This window comes from Pinus tabuliformis, chromosome 5_1, assembly GCF_031772625.1.
Source record: "Pinus tabuliformis cultivar Carrire ecotype Pingquan chromosome 5_1, CPIR1, whole genome shotgun sequence".
Taxonomy (NCBI): Eukaryota; Viridiplantae; Streptophyta; class Pinopsida; order Pinales; family Pinaceae; genus Pinus; species Pinus tabuliformis.
In genome coordinates this window covers 936,328,778-936,342,222 of record NC_142305.1, presented here as the reverse complement: position 1 = coordinate 936,342,222, position 13,445 = coordinate 936,328,778, and the positions used below count along the sequence as shown (strand labels likewise).

The following is a 13,445-nucleotide window of genomic DNA, read 5'->3' as shown; positions in this document are numbered from 1 at the left end:
TCAAACTTATTATTATGTCAAAGATATTTAAGACCTGCCAACTTGTGGAGAGTGGGGGGAACCAAGGGAGAGAGAGGCAAAGAATTATAAATAGAGCAAGGAGGCTCTCATTTAGGATATCTTGGATCATTTTAAATTTAATCACTAGTTCTCTTGAGCTGCTAATCCAAGGAAACCCTCGATTTTTCATAATTTTTTCTCCTTTTTTAGTTTGCACGGTGATGACTAAGAGATATTGAGATTTTTAAGAGTGAAAATGAGTTAAAAATAACTCATCTTACCCTTTTAAACTCGAATTTGGAACCTTGACACTTTATAACCTTTGAAATTTGAACCTTTGTAACTTTATTGGCTTTCTTGAAACATTGGATCTTTTTGGAACTCTAAATTGCAGCCAATGGAACTTTGAAGTACTTATTACATATAAAAACATAAAATTACATTTGAAATCAAAATTTATTGAAGATACTTGCTTATTACCACTCCTCCTTTGCCGGATTTTATGCATGAAATGAAAGTTTTAGTGACCTTGAAACCCTAAAGACCTCATGGAGACACTGAACTGAATGAAATCATGATGATGATGACTGACATGATGATGACAGTCTCTTAGTGATGATACACTTAGCTGAGTGATGAAAGTGACCGGTATGTGAAATTATTGAGAGAGTAGAAATAACCCTAAATACACTAACCAGTGACCAAATTTTATTCTGAAAACCTAGTGACATGATAAAATTTGACTTTAAGACCCTTAACAAAACTTGGTAAAATCATACTTGATCACTGGTGATAGGCAGAACTGACTAAGACTAACAGTTTCCAAGGAATTAAAGTTATGGAAAGAGGTGCGAGGTAGCTCGATGTATCATTTAGCTATCGAACCAGTTAAATTTTGTTGCAAAAGGTGAAGACAGATGGAATCATCGATTAAAGAATTTGATGCACACCAAAGATGATATGTCATCACATGATTGGATGGATCTTCTTCTTATTTGTGTTCCAATTTGGGTGTGTCATTCAGTGACTTGGTAGGAATCACTGGCCAAAAAGGATAATAATAAATATGATCATTGGTTAACCAGAATAAATCTAGTAAATCTAGCATCGCAATAAACTGTAACTACCGGCTAACGTCTTGCGGTAAAGTTTAATAACCTTGTGGGTTAAGACCAACCATTGGAAGCAAATATCTAGAATATCCTAGAATAGCTTGAGTAGTTGGAATTGTTATTCGACCATGGTAACCAGGGTGAACCATACTGGGTTGAGGTTGAGTAGGGACTTGATAAGTATGATCGGGGTATAGTTGACTCTTAAAAGGTTACTCTTGACCCATTTTACATAAATAATATTACCCCTATACAGGTTACACTTGTAAAGGTTGACCTTAAACAAATTGACTTTGAACATGTTGACTTTGAATGAATTGACCTTGAAAAGGTGGGTTTGGAAAGTTTGGCCTTATAAAGGTGGACTTTGAAAAAATTGTCCTTGAAAAGGTGGAACCTGGTAAGATTGACCTTGAAAAGGTGTTTTCATTGTTCGGACAACAATTTTTCTGATAGGAATATGTAGTATAGACTAGACTGTAGGAAAAATTTGAAAAATGGAAGCCTGTGGGATTTCCTGAGTAGTCTAAGGAATAGATATTCACGAGGTTACTGGAATGGTCATGTGTGATACTCCTAGAATAGGTGGCTGAGGAGAAATGGGAATCATCTACGAAATAGATGTTTGAATAAGGGTTCATCATGAACTTTGAACAGGTCATTGAATCGGTTGCTGAACAAGTGTTTGAGGAATTCCTTGAACAAGTTGTTGGACAGGTAATGCAATACTTGGAATAGGTATTTGATGAATAGTTTTCATAATAGGCTAAACAGATTGATAAAGTGACACTTGTGGATCACCTCGACCATGTTGTTGATTAAATGAAGGATTCCAAATAGTTTTCGTCCTAGGATAAGGAGTACCATGTAAATGTTGATTTACAAAAGGTTGACCTAAACCGAGTTTAGGTATCTGACCATAGATTCTGGTAAAAGGTTGACCCCCAGCAAAATTTTGTCCTCCATGTGGAGGATAAGGTGGTTTCCCCAAGCTAGTATTAAACACAAGTCGGGGTTACTTGAGGGTTACTTGAATTACCAAAAACCATGTGAATTTGTTGGTCTGATGTTGTAAGTGCTTCAGGCATGGAAGTCATCCTCTAAGCAGTAGATGTGGATAAACCAGATGACCAAGTAGAAGGTTGGGGAGAAGAAGGTGCTCCTAAAAAGGTCCCAGTAAGTGAAGGGTATCTAAGAGGAACTGATGGACAACCATACAATAACAATTTCGGGGAGCTGGTAAACATAAATGAATCAATGGGTTGACTTCCAATATGAATTTCTGAAAAAGCTCTTTTTGGTGAATAAAAAAGGATAAGTGGCGGTGATAAATTCTAACCTAAAAAACTCAAAATTGTAGAATACCAAGGGTCAAGTCGGAAAAGAGACAAAGGAACTCTTGGTTTAAAATTTTCAGTACCGGTAAATGCAGAATGAGGTGTCTATGTTTCTTCGGTAACGTCTTCATTGCTAATTAACCCAGGCGGTAATTCAGTCGTAACTATCAGATTCCTTCGAGGTGAAGGTGGCTCAAAAGTAGGAGCTAAAACAACTAAAGGTGATTCATGTTGATAAACTTCATACTCGAGTTCTTCTACCTCTGGTGCAGTTAGTTCAGTAACCGAAACTTCAACAATGTCATATTCAATGTGAACTACTTCGGTAATCTCTAGATCAGAGTGAACTAAGCCTGATTCTACTTCATGAGTTGGATTCAAATCGATTTCTACTGTCACCAATTTTAAAATTATTGATATTTCAGGTTCATCTTAGGCTTTTGATCCTGTAGATTTTGACCTTTCAGTTTTTGTCTTTTCCAACTGACTTGTTGTGTATTCAGGAGGTTGACCTCGCATTCTACGTGATTGTCTTGGTGATTCAGCTAGGATTAAAATTTATCAAAAAATTAAACGATATTCACAATCCAATCCTAAGGTCACTAAAAAGTAAAAACAAACAATATAACACGCGCTAAAAAAACCTAAGTATTCAAACCATACAACAAGTTTTTCACAAGGAAATCACTAGTCGGTAATGAAATCCAACGTCGCGGAAATCAAAGTAAAAAGTGGTTGTAAATAGAGCGAGTAGAACTAGTTACACTTGCAACCTGCTTAATGAAACGATTTGGTGCAATTAACTTCACTTATGCCATCTCGAGTGAATATTTCCCTCCAAAAAGTCCAATTGAGTCTAGTCAACGTCTGTTCCAGGTACAACAAGACCTTCCCTCTTCCATCAACTAGGGTAATAGCCCTAGGACTATGGTACTAAGGTTACCAACTACAAAAATTCTACTCGTGGGGACAGTCGTAGATCAGATGTACACGCAAGGTCAGTGTAACAAAGCTCAATCCCCTTGAAAGCACCTCAACATGGTTAATTGGAGGTTTACTTTCAAGTCACACCCCAAGTACCTTTTGGCACCATTTTAATACATGTAAAGCATTGTACAATATCCAATGAAGTGGGTAAGATCACTTCACTAGGTCTGATATGATCTCATTCTTAACTCCTTTGTGAGGCTTCCTAGAGAAAAACTTAAATAACTAGATTTATCTCCCTATCACAAGATTCTAGTGTTTGTTTATAGCTTTGAAAATTTTACTCACTTCCCTATTCCAAAGCCCTACAAATTAATCTATTGTAGGTGGAAAAGAGACCTAAGAATAAAACTTTCTAGATTGATTTTAATATTTGTTGTTACGCAAAGGTAATGGATGTGAAACTTGATGAAACTATGACTTGATGCAATCCTAATGCAATCGAAAATGATGATATGAGCTGTTTGTTTCAATGAAAATATATCTAAGGTAGGGAAAGAGTCTTTCACTTTTTCAACTAAAATATAAACAAAAACTCAAAACCCCACCATAACCCTTTTCCTAAAATGCAAATAACCAATTGCAAATCGTCCAAATATTGAAAACAATTTTAAATTTTCACTTTGTCCCATAACACAAGCAAACAAGAAATTTGTGTTTTCATACAATCAGTGAGAAATTCGAACAATGCAACAAGAAACCAATAATTACTAGAAATGAATTTTCCCTAATTGAATGCCATAACTCTGCTTGCAACAACTAATTCAGTTCATAAACACTTCAGCAAATAGAAAGGAAATTGATCTTTTATTTCAGAACAAGCATAAGAAGCATTTTTATAAACCAAACCTAAATTATCTTGTAAATCATTCACTTTTATATCCAAAATAAACTTTTCAAAAGAGCAATCTGGACTAAAAACCTGATTTAATCGACAGAAGAAAGATAGATGGCCAACTCAACGGGACCAACAAATCTCTCTCTTGATAGGTCGACCATTCATGAGACAAGACTCAACCCTAATTTACAAAAGCAAGACTAATTGCAAGAAAAAACCAAATTAACATTCAATCAGACTAACAAACACTTACAAGAGGTTCAAATACGTGTAAAACAATGGGAAAAAATAAAAAAGTTTGGATTTGAAGAGGAAAGAAGTGATTTTTTCAAAAGTTCCAGGTATGTGCCCAGGCTCTGTAGTAAACAAGTGTGAATGTGCTTTGTTTCTAAATGGTAAATGTGCAAAAGTGTTCACTGTGCCAAAAGTATAAGTGTGCACAACAAAAATATTAAGAAAAATAAAAAATAAATCAAATCCAACTCAAAATCCAAATTTCTAAAATTCTCACACTCGAGGAAGGCTTGTGCAGTGGGTTGAAAATATCAAACAAGGAAAAGACAGAGATTGAAATGATTCCCCAGCGAACTCACCAATTTGTGATGTGGACAAATCCCTCTTGTGGGCAAGAGTGATCTCCCTAGACTTCAAAGAATCCTAGTAACAAACAAACAATAACTGCTACCTTTCTCTACGTTTTGATTGAATGAAAGCAAATAGAATGAAAGAGGGCTCTTACTGGTTTAACGAACTGATTGATGAACTCCCTCAAATATTTCAATCACTTGCTCTTTGATGCTCTAAATGTCCTCTCGTCGCTCCTAACAACTTCGCCACAATGTCCTGAAATATATCTGCAAAGAAAGAGACAAACAAGAGATCAAAGCATACAACATATACTCAAAGAGATAAATGAACTAATTAATCAATTATATATAAAAAATGATCAATTATACAACCAAAACCTATGTAGGTGATCAAGGAATTTTACAAATTAAATCAATGGAGATGTAACTGAGAAAGAACAATTGCTTATATTCATAAAACTGGAGAAAATCCTTACAACCATGGAGCCTTGATGTTGCAAGTCCCTTCTACAATCTCCAACCCTCTCCCTTGCAAGAGAAGTCTTCCAACCTAATCTCAACAGCATAAACCTACTTCCAACAATCCTTCCCCAATCTTCCGACCTGTAGTAGCTTTATAGGCCAAGAATGGGAAGTTATGGATCCATTCTCCAAGGGATGAGATCCACTATTAGTGGGATAGAGGTTCCACAAAGGAAGGGGAGTTACTCCATGATCGGAGGGATCAATGCTGAATAGGCACTCATTTGAAGCTTGTTGGTTGCAATAGATGCTACCAGCAATGCTTCTAGACTTTACTTTTTATTTTTACATACTTCAAGTCATGTTTGCAGGTCATAGTGGAAGACAGTGCGTACTTATGCACAAACATTAATTGTCTTCTCTACGTATGCGTAACAATTAGCTAGGAAACTATGAATATAGCCAAATAAAGGTTTTGTACCATAGGATCAAGAAATTCCACTTTCTTAAAGATATTTTAGATTCAGACTTTGTAGGGGAATGTTCTTGGGACACATTTGTGAATAGTGAAAGATCCAAACAGATGGTCATTTGCCTAATGTGACAAAATGACGTGTAACACCTCATCCCTTCCTTTTATCATTAGACTAATCCACCATCACTCGAGAAATCTATGTGTTTCCCCATTATTATCATTGATGCCTCCATAAAGAGCTAGAAGTAAGAAAGTTACAACCTACTATAGAGGTTTTGGAGGTTCATGAGGCCAACAACAAGCTAAATCTTTTGTGCACTTATATTGAAACCAAACATCTCATCATATTTAGGATGAAATTGTCATAGAAGAACAAGACATTGCAAGACAACATGGTTGTCTCATTGATTTAGAAGTTTATACTGGGTGCCTAACATAGGGCACACTAGAGGAACGTTTAATTAATAGATGAACACCATGGACACTTACTAGCATATGAAAATTCTTCTGGGTAGAGTACTGATAGATGTAATTGAGGCCGAGGAGGGAATTATCCTAGTATTGGATGAAGTACAATTATTCTTTAAAAGTTTGGATAGGCACCTAAAGTGGATATAAGACCATCTTATCTTGCCTCTAGATCTTAGAAGCTCACCTCGGAGTAGTAAGGATCCAATCACGGTAGACTTATTAGATACCTCCAAGTATGCATGATTAGTCATAGTTTTTTAGGCTTCTTTAGTTCTCTATTGGTTTTTTATTTCCATGTTAAATGATCAATTATGTTGTAAATATACAAATCAAATTCTCTTTTTTTATTAATATTTCGTGAATTATGTTTGAATGTCAAAAAAGTTATAGTTGTACCATTAATATGGTTTTTCGAGGATAAACCAAAATAAACCAAAACCAATAAATATGAATAAACCAAAACAAATATATCTTTTCAATAAATAAGTAAAAATTAACCCCAAAAAAGTAACAAAAATTCAATCTGTATTTCAAATAAATCAAAACTTTTAAAACCAAAACTTCATTCCATATTTAAAATTTTCAAATTCAAATTATCTCAAAATTATTAAATTTTAAATAATATTATATTCACCATAGTGGTAAAGAAGACAAGTCAATGGAAACTTTTCAGCATACAAACTTTCACAATATTTTAATGTAATTACATTCGTAATGCGTTTCCCTTTGAAAACAAGTCCGAGCTACACCTTGTGCAATTGTGTGCCTTCCATTCTCTATATTAGAGGATAGAACTATCTTATACCTTCATATTGATACCTCCATCGGCATATCAAGGGGTTACTAACTCCCAAGCAGCGATAACGGTAAAAAAATCACCAAAAACAAGAATTAAAGGGGCAGCATTTCAGTAGATCAGCCATGGCAATGGCGATGACAGAGGAGGACTTTCTAAGTAACCTACAAATAACAATGCAGGCTCCTTTTGTTGTGTGTCCAACCGAGATTTAAGTTATGTTTCTTGAACTTGATATTATTAAACATAATTTATGTTTCTTGATTTTGATACAGTTTAACAGGTTACATGGAAAAGCTCTATGAAACGTTCTATGAAAATATAGCAAAATAATACATCAAATAAGAAGAAGAAGAAAAAGAGATGATTTGCTAACAATCTAATATGGAAAAACAACAAAGGAAAACATCATTGGAGATTAAGGTATTTTCCGTTAATGAAGCAACTTTAACATCCCTATGGGGGTCGAAACTTATGTGGACAATTTTGGAGGAGCTTGTAAATCATGGTATAGTTGCAAGGACCTCACAGCGTTTTGTAGAGGAATTCCTGATGTTTTTATTCTTTTACGTTTTCTTTAGACAACCTAATTTCCAATAGTCTATTTAAATCTAGACTTCTCTCGAATGTGCACTTAAATTAATTTAAAGTTTATTACAAATTTTAAATTGAAAACTACATTGGGAACGAATTGTTGGAGAGTGATTTGTCATTGATGCTAGAGCCATGGCAAGGATTATGACAAATTATTTTAGCATTTGATTTCTCAGATTTTTATAATTTATTTCTGAGAATGAATATATATATATATATATATATATATATATAATTTTTTTTTTTTCAATATTAAAAAACGTTGTTTTCTAATAGGAATTATTTTTGAAGAAGCAGGGATTGTTTTCTATTATTGTATGTTATAATTGTGAGAGTGACATATTTTTGTCATAATAGTCAAGATTTAATCTCTACCCTAATTTTGATATTGAGATTGAGGAAATACTTTGATATATATGTTAATATGACATTGCATTTGCGCATATTTATATTTAAATATCAAAGGTTTAATCTCTACCTTAATTTTGATGTTTAAGGTTGAGGGAAGTTGTGATACCTATGTTAATATGGAAATTAAATGTTTTTGTTAGATTTGACGTTAAGGTTGAGGGAAATTGTGATATTAATGTTAATATGGAAAACAAATAACAACTTAGTTCATCCTAACAACTTCCATGTTCCACACTAGAGACATTTATGAAATCTTCTTATCAACTCCAACATTATCACATTATCATGATTCCATGTCCATAAACTCATCATAGTCTACTATCTTCTCTAACATATATTGATTTAGTGGTCCTCCCCATTCTAGATAGATTCTCTATTTCAACATTTTGGAATGACATTATGGATAGATTCTTTACTTCAACATTTTGGAATGAGATTGAGAGAAATTGTGATATTAATGTTAATATGGAAAACAAATAGCAACTTAGTTCATCCTAACAACTTCCATGTTCCACACTAAGACATTTATGAAATCTTCTTATCAAACTCACAATAGTTCCCATTATGCACTAGATATTGTTAGAGTACCATGCCACCAAACCTATAAAGTATACAATAGTTCCCATTATGTCATTATGCACCAAATATTGTTAGAGTACCATGTCACCAAACCTATACCCATTATGTCATTATGCACCAAATATTGTTAAAGTACCATGCCACCAAACCTATAAAGTATGAAAACATTTTACTTATTTTGTTTTTGAATGCTTAGAAAATACATTTTACTTGTTTTATTTTTGAATGCTTAGAAAAACATTTTACTTGTTTTGTTTTTGAATGTTTAGAAGATACATTTTACTTGTTTTATTTTTGAATGCTTAGAAAATACATTTTGCTTGTTTTATTTTTGAATGCTTAGAAAATACATTTTACTTGTTTTATTTTTTAATGCTTAGAAAATACCTCGATATCTCAAGTTAGAGGTGTGTAATACGATGAAGTCTTGTCATTAGATGATTCCAAATTCTTGTCATTAGATGATTCCAAATTGTTATCAAGTTGATGTCACATCAACTTGAAAACCTACATTTGAAAGTTAATTTCCAAATTAACAAAAAAATTGTCATAAATGATGTCTTATATCACCTTTATCTCACAATACTTATGTATATAGGTTTATTCACAACACACCTAACATACAAATTGTACACACCCAACATACAAATGGTTTGTTATAGCTCAGATATATATCTATTAAATCAACAAAATATTAAATTATTAATATTAATATTCAAATAAACATGCATATTTACATTAGAAAGCTTACCATTTTGCAAAAAATCAACCCTTGTGTAATAATTTTTCATTTAAACAATGACCATTTGGTAATACATTGGAGTAGTCTTAGTAAGACTCAAAATCAAATCTTTGAGTTGTCACATAAAACCATGAGTATATCCAACTACCTACAAGTTAGATATATCAATAATTTTTTGGTTTAATGAGAGCCGAAATATTGCCAAAAAAAAATAGTACCTACTCTTATTTTATCATAACAAGCTAAACATATCTTCTTATAACAATAGAACCAGAGTGGAAAAGAAAATTGTTTATAAGTCTCTTATTCACCCAAATTCTACCAACCTAAAAAACCCTTATACAATAACAAAAACAAAATTTATAAACTTAAACATTTTAAAATTAATATTTATTATTACTCAAACAAAATTTTAGAACTCAAGATAATCTAAAACTAATATTTATTAATCCATCTTCACTTATAATTACTATTTTTATTTAAGAAGCCAACATAAGACATTCGAAAACATTTTATTATGAAACGCTCAATGATCCTTTTTATTTTATTTTTAAAAGAAAACATAAGACATTTGAAAAATGAAATTACTAAAAACCCTTTAAACTTTTTTTTACTAGAAATTATCTAATCATTATGAATTATTGTAATTATCTTTGATTTTATATATGACTTGACATTGCCAATATTCAATTAAAAAAAATTAATCATTTTTTTCAATATTATAGAAATTATCTAATCATCATGAATTATTGTAATTATCTTTGATTTTATATAAGACTTGACATTTTGCGAATATTCTATTAAAATAATTAATAATCCATTTTATTCTTTATTATTTTATTATAAAACTCATTACATAAGAAAGAAATATAAGACATTTCAAAATGTTTTATTACAGAGATTTGAATTTGAATTTTATTCTTTATTATTTTATTCTAAAACCTCATGTATTATCTTGATAGAGATAGTAATTATATCATTTTTTTAATATTTAATATTATATAATATATTTATTTTAAAACCACATCGAGGAAGTTGAAAATATATGAAAAAGGGGTATATTAGTGGGTCTTAAAACCCGTCATTTATTTTGATAAAGATAAAGAAGATTACATTAATTTTTTAGTTTCTCTCTCTCTCTATATATATATATATATATATATATATATATATATATATATATATATATATATATATATATATATATATATATTGTTTAAAAAATTAAAACCCATCATATATTCCGATAAAGAATAATTTTTTAATATTCTTAAAAAAAATTATATATATTTTTATATTTTGATATTTGCTATAGGAAATCTCTAGAAAGTTTTTTTTAATCATTTTCATTTTATAAAAATTATTTATATTGATAATTTTGTTAAAGATGGTTTTTATCAAATCACTTCTTATTTTGGTGAATGACGAATGAATAATTCCATGATAATTCTGGTAAATGATTAATTGGTAATTAATTCTTCGTTGGAATAATTTGAAATAAACCACAACATCAAACTTCCAATTACTATAACACGCTTTGAATCCTTTGAAAAGGATTTAAAATGCCTTTAGGAAATACATTGAGAAAAAACAATAAATACATTCGGCAACAACCAGACATGAAAATCAATTTGGAAACCGAAATTTTCAAAGAAATGATTTACCCAAAAGCTCACTGCAACATAACATTTGGGCCTCCCCAAACTAATAATCCGACCTCGAACTATTCAGCCATGGGTAGCATCAAATAATGATAACTAGACTACATATTGTCGCAATCACGAACAAATTCCGAAGGCATTTGCTTGTTTTTGGGCATGTCAGTGCAGTAATTGTAGATGGTGTAGTGCTTCCCCACCCATTTCAAGTATCGCCATTGTTTCCCATCCAGGTCTCTGAACTCCTCCTGATCCCACCACCGGCGCCCTTGCGTAGCACACACCGATTGCGGAACAGAAGCCTCACAGGAATTGACATGGAATTCCCTGTAGGAGGCGATGAACAGCGCCTTGGCCCAGTCGGTTTTCTTCAGACCCCCTCAAGTGGCCCAATCATCAGCATTCCACAGGCTCGAATAGATCTTCATTGGCTGGTTAAATGGGTACCTCACGCCTAGATCCTTGTTGTTCTTGAATGCCCAGATTGGTACCTCATCTACCAAAAATCTGCACCCCAAAGAAAAACATCACACCAAACCATATTAAACTAAAAGAGGTTCATTGTAAAATTACATGCTACATTTGCATTTGGCTCTGGTTCGATAATAAATAATGGGCTCGGGAATGGGGGCTTACACAATTTGGTACATGTTCTAGAGCACAACATAGGAATGGTAATCCTTGGTGGGGTCGAACCAGAGGTATATTGGATGTTCTCTCTCACTCTTCTTGCCTGTAAATACATTGGTCTAAGAATGTAGGGTTTCTCGGACTTGTTCCCCAAGAATTCAAAGTCTATCTCATCATGATTTGTAGTCTGAGAAGAAAGTTGCCCGCACCAAAAGAAATATAGATACATAAACAGGCAGAAGCAGACTTAGACCCCCCAAAACCCCCAATATTATTATAAATACTTACATAAAAGGTGGTGATAGTGCTAGCGGAATCGTCGAGGACCAGCTTTATCTGCATACTAAAATGCCCAAATAAATATGTCCCCTTAGACTCGAACCCCGCACCTGCCAACCCATATTTCATCCCACATTATTATTCCCACAGCTCATAAAAGGATAAAACAGCCCAAAAATATGCAGAAAGAAATCCAATGTATAATAGCTTACCATATTGTTTCTTGAGGAGAAGCTCAGTCTTTCGACCGCCATGGAATTGTTTGATGTGATTTGAGCCCCAGCTGGCAACATAATTGTTGTGAAAGGGCAAACTCACTGGCTTCCTGGGAGTGGAAGCCATGGCAGCAGAATGGAGTAACAGAATGAGAAACAGAACAAGAAACTGTGTCCTCTTCATGGCTTCCAACGACCTTACTAGCGCCCAAAAATGAAGCTGTGCAGAGGAAGGCGAGCCCTATTTCCTAACAAGGATCCTAAGTATCTTCCCATTGAACGCCAAATCTGCGAAAACAATTCACTGAGTAGTGATATAAATTTAGTTTTTCTAATTTAAATATTGAGGGGGAATGTTGAATTTGAAATTCTCTGAGGCAGATGGTGCATTGAATACATGAAGTGAATGTCTAATCCACGCTGGTCTAGATGTCAGATTGTCCAATATCTGCATTAATTACATTGAATACTGGAGCTTTCCAGAGGTAGAGTGATTGAGTTGCCGAAATGTCCATGGATATGTATGGCTTTCATGCATATGTAGCATGCCTTCGGATGCACGAATGCCCTGTCACGGGTACTTAGTGGTCATTAAATAACCTATAGGGGTGGAAATAAGGCTCGCCAAATATAACAATGAACAAATGGGAGAAATTATGTGTCATCTTAATAAAACAAAGAAAATGTTAATTATTCGTTTGTCTAGATGGAAAACTAAATAAATTAGAATTACAAAATAATTAATTTGAAATGGAAGTTTAAAAAAATAGAGAAATAAGATTGAAACAAGTGTTGAAGGGTAATTTATTCATTGTTAAAGAAGTTAGAAGATTTATAATGAATAATTAAAAGTTAGAAGATATATAATGAATAATTAAATTCAATATAGTTAAAGAATATTTTTGTTTAAAGATAATAAAATATTAAAATATTATTTATTTATAAACTTTGTGAAGTATCTTAAAAGTAAAAGAAGATTTTTTTTTAAAGAAGTTGATAAATAATTATGGACACTATCCTAATATATTCTAGAGATGTTGTCTTGTCTTGTCATGTTTAACATTTTGACTTGGTCAAGTTACATAAAATTAAATAAAATTAAATTAATCATTAAATTATAATAGTTTATTCACAGGTAACACCTCCCGGTAAAAGTTGTAAATGTTTTGTTTTACCATAAATGACTTGGTAAAACTGGGCTAGGTAAAGGTCTAGGTGGATGGTAAAACATAAATGTTATTTTATGTAATTGACTTTATTATTTTTTATAAA

At 32.5% G+C, this 13,445-nt stretch overlaps 1 pseudogene; it reads right to left on the bottom strand.

The window, feature by feature from the left end:
- Positions 1 to 11,153: 11,153 nt before the first annotated feature.
- LOC149167858 (xyloglucan endotransglucosylase protein 2-like) lies at positions 11,154 to 12,357 on the bottom strand (annotated as a pseudogene).
- Between the last annotated feature and the right edge of the window lie 1,088 nt (positions 12,358 to 13,445).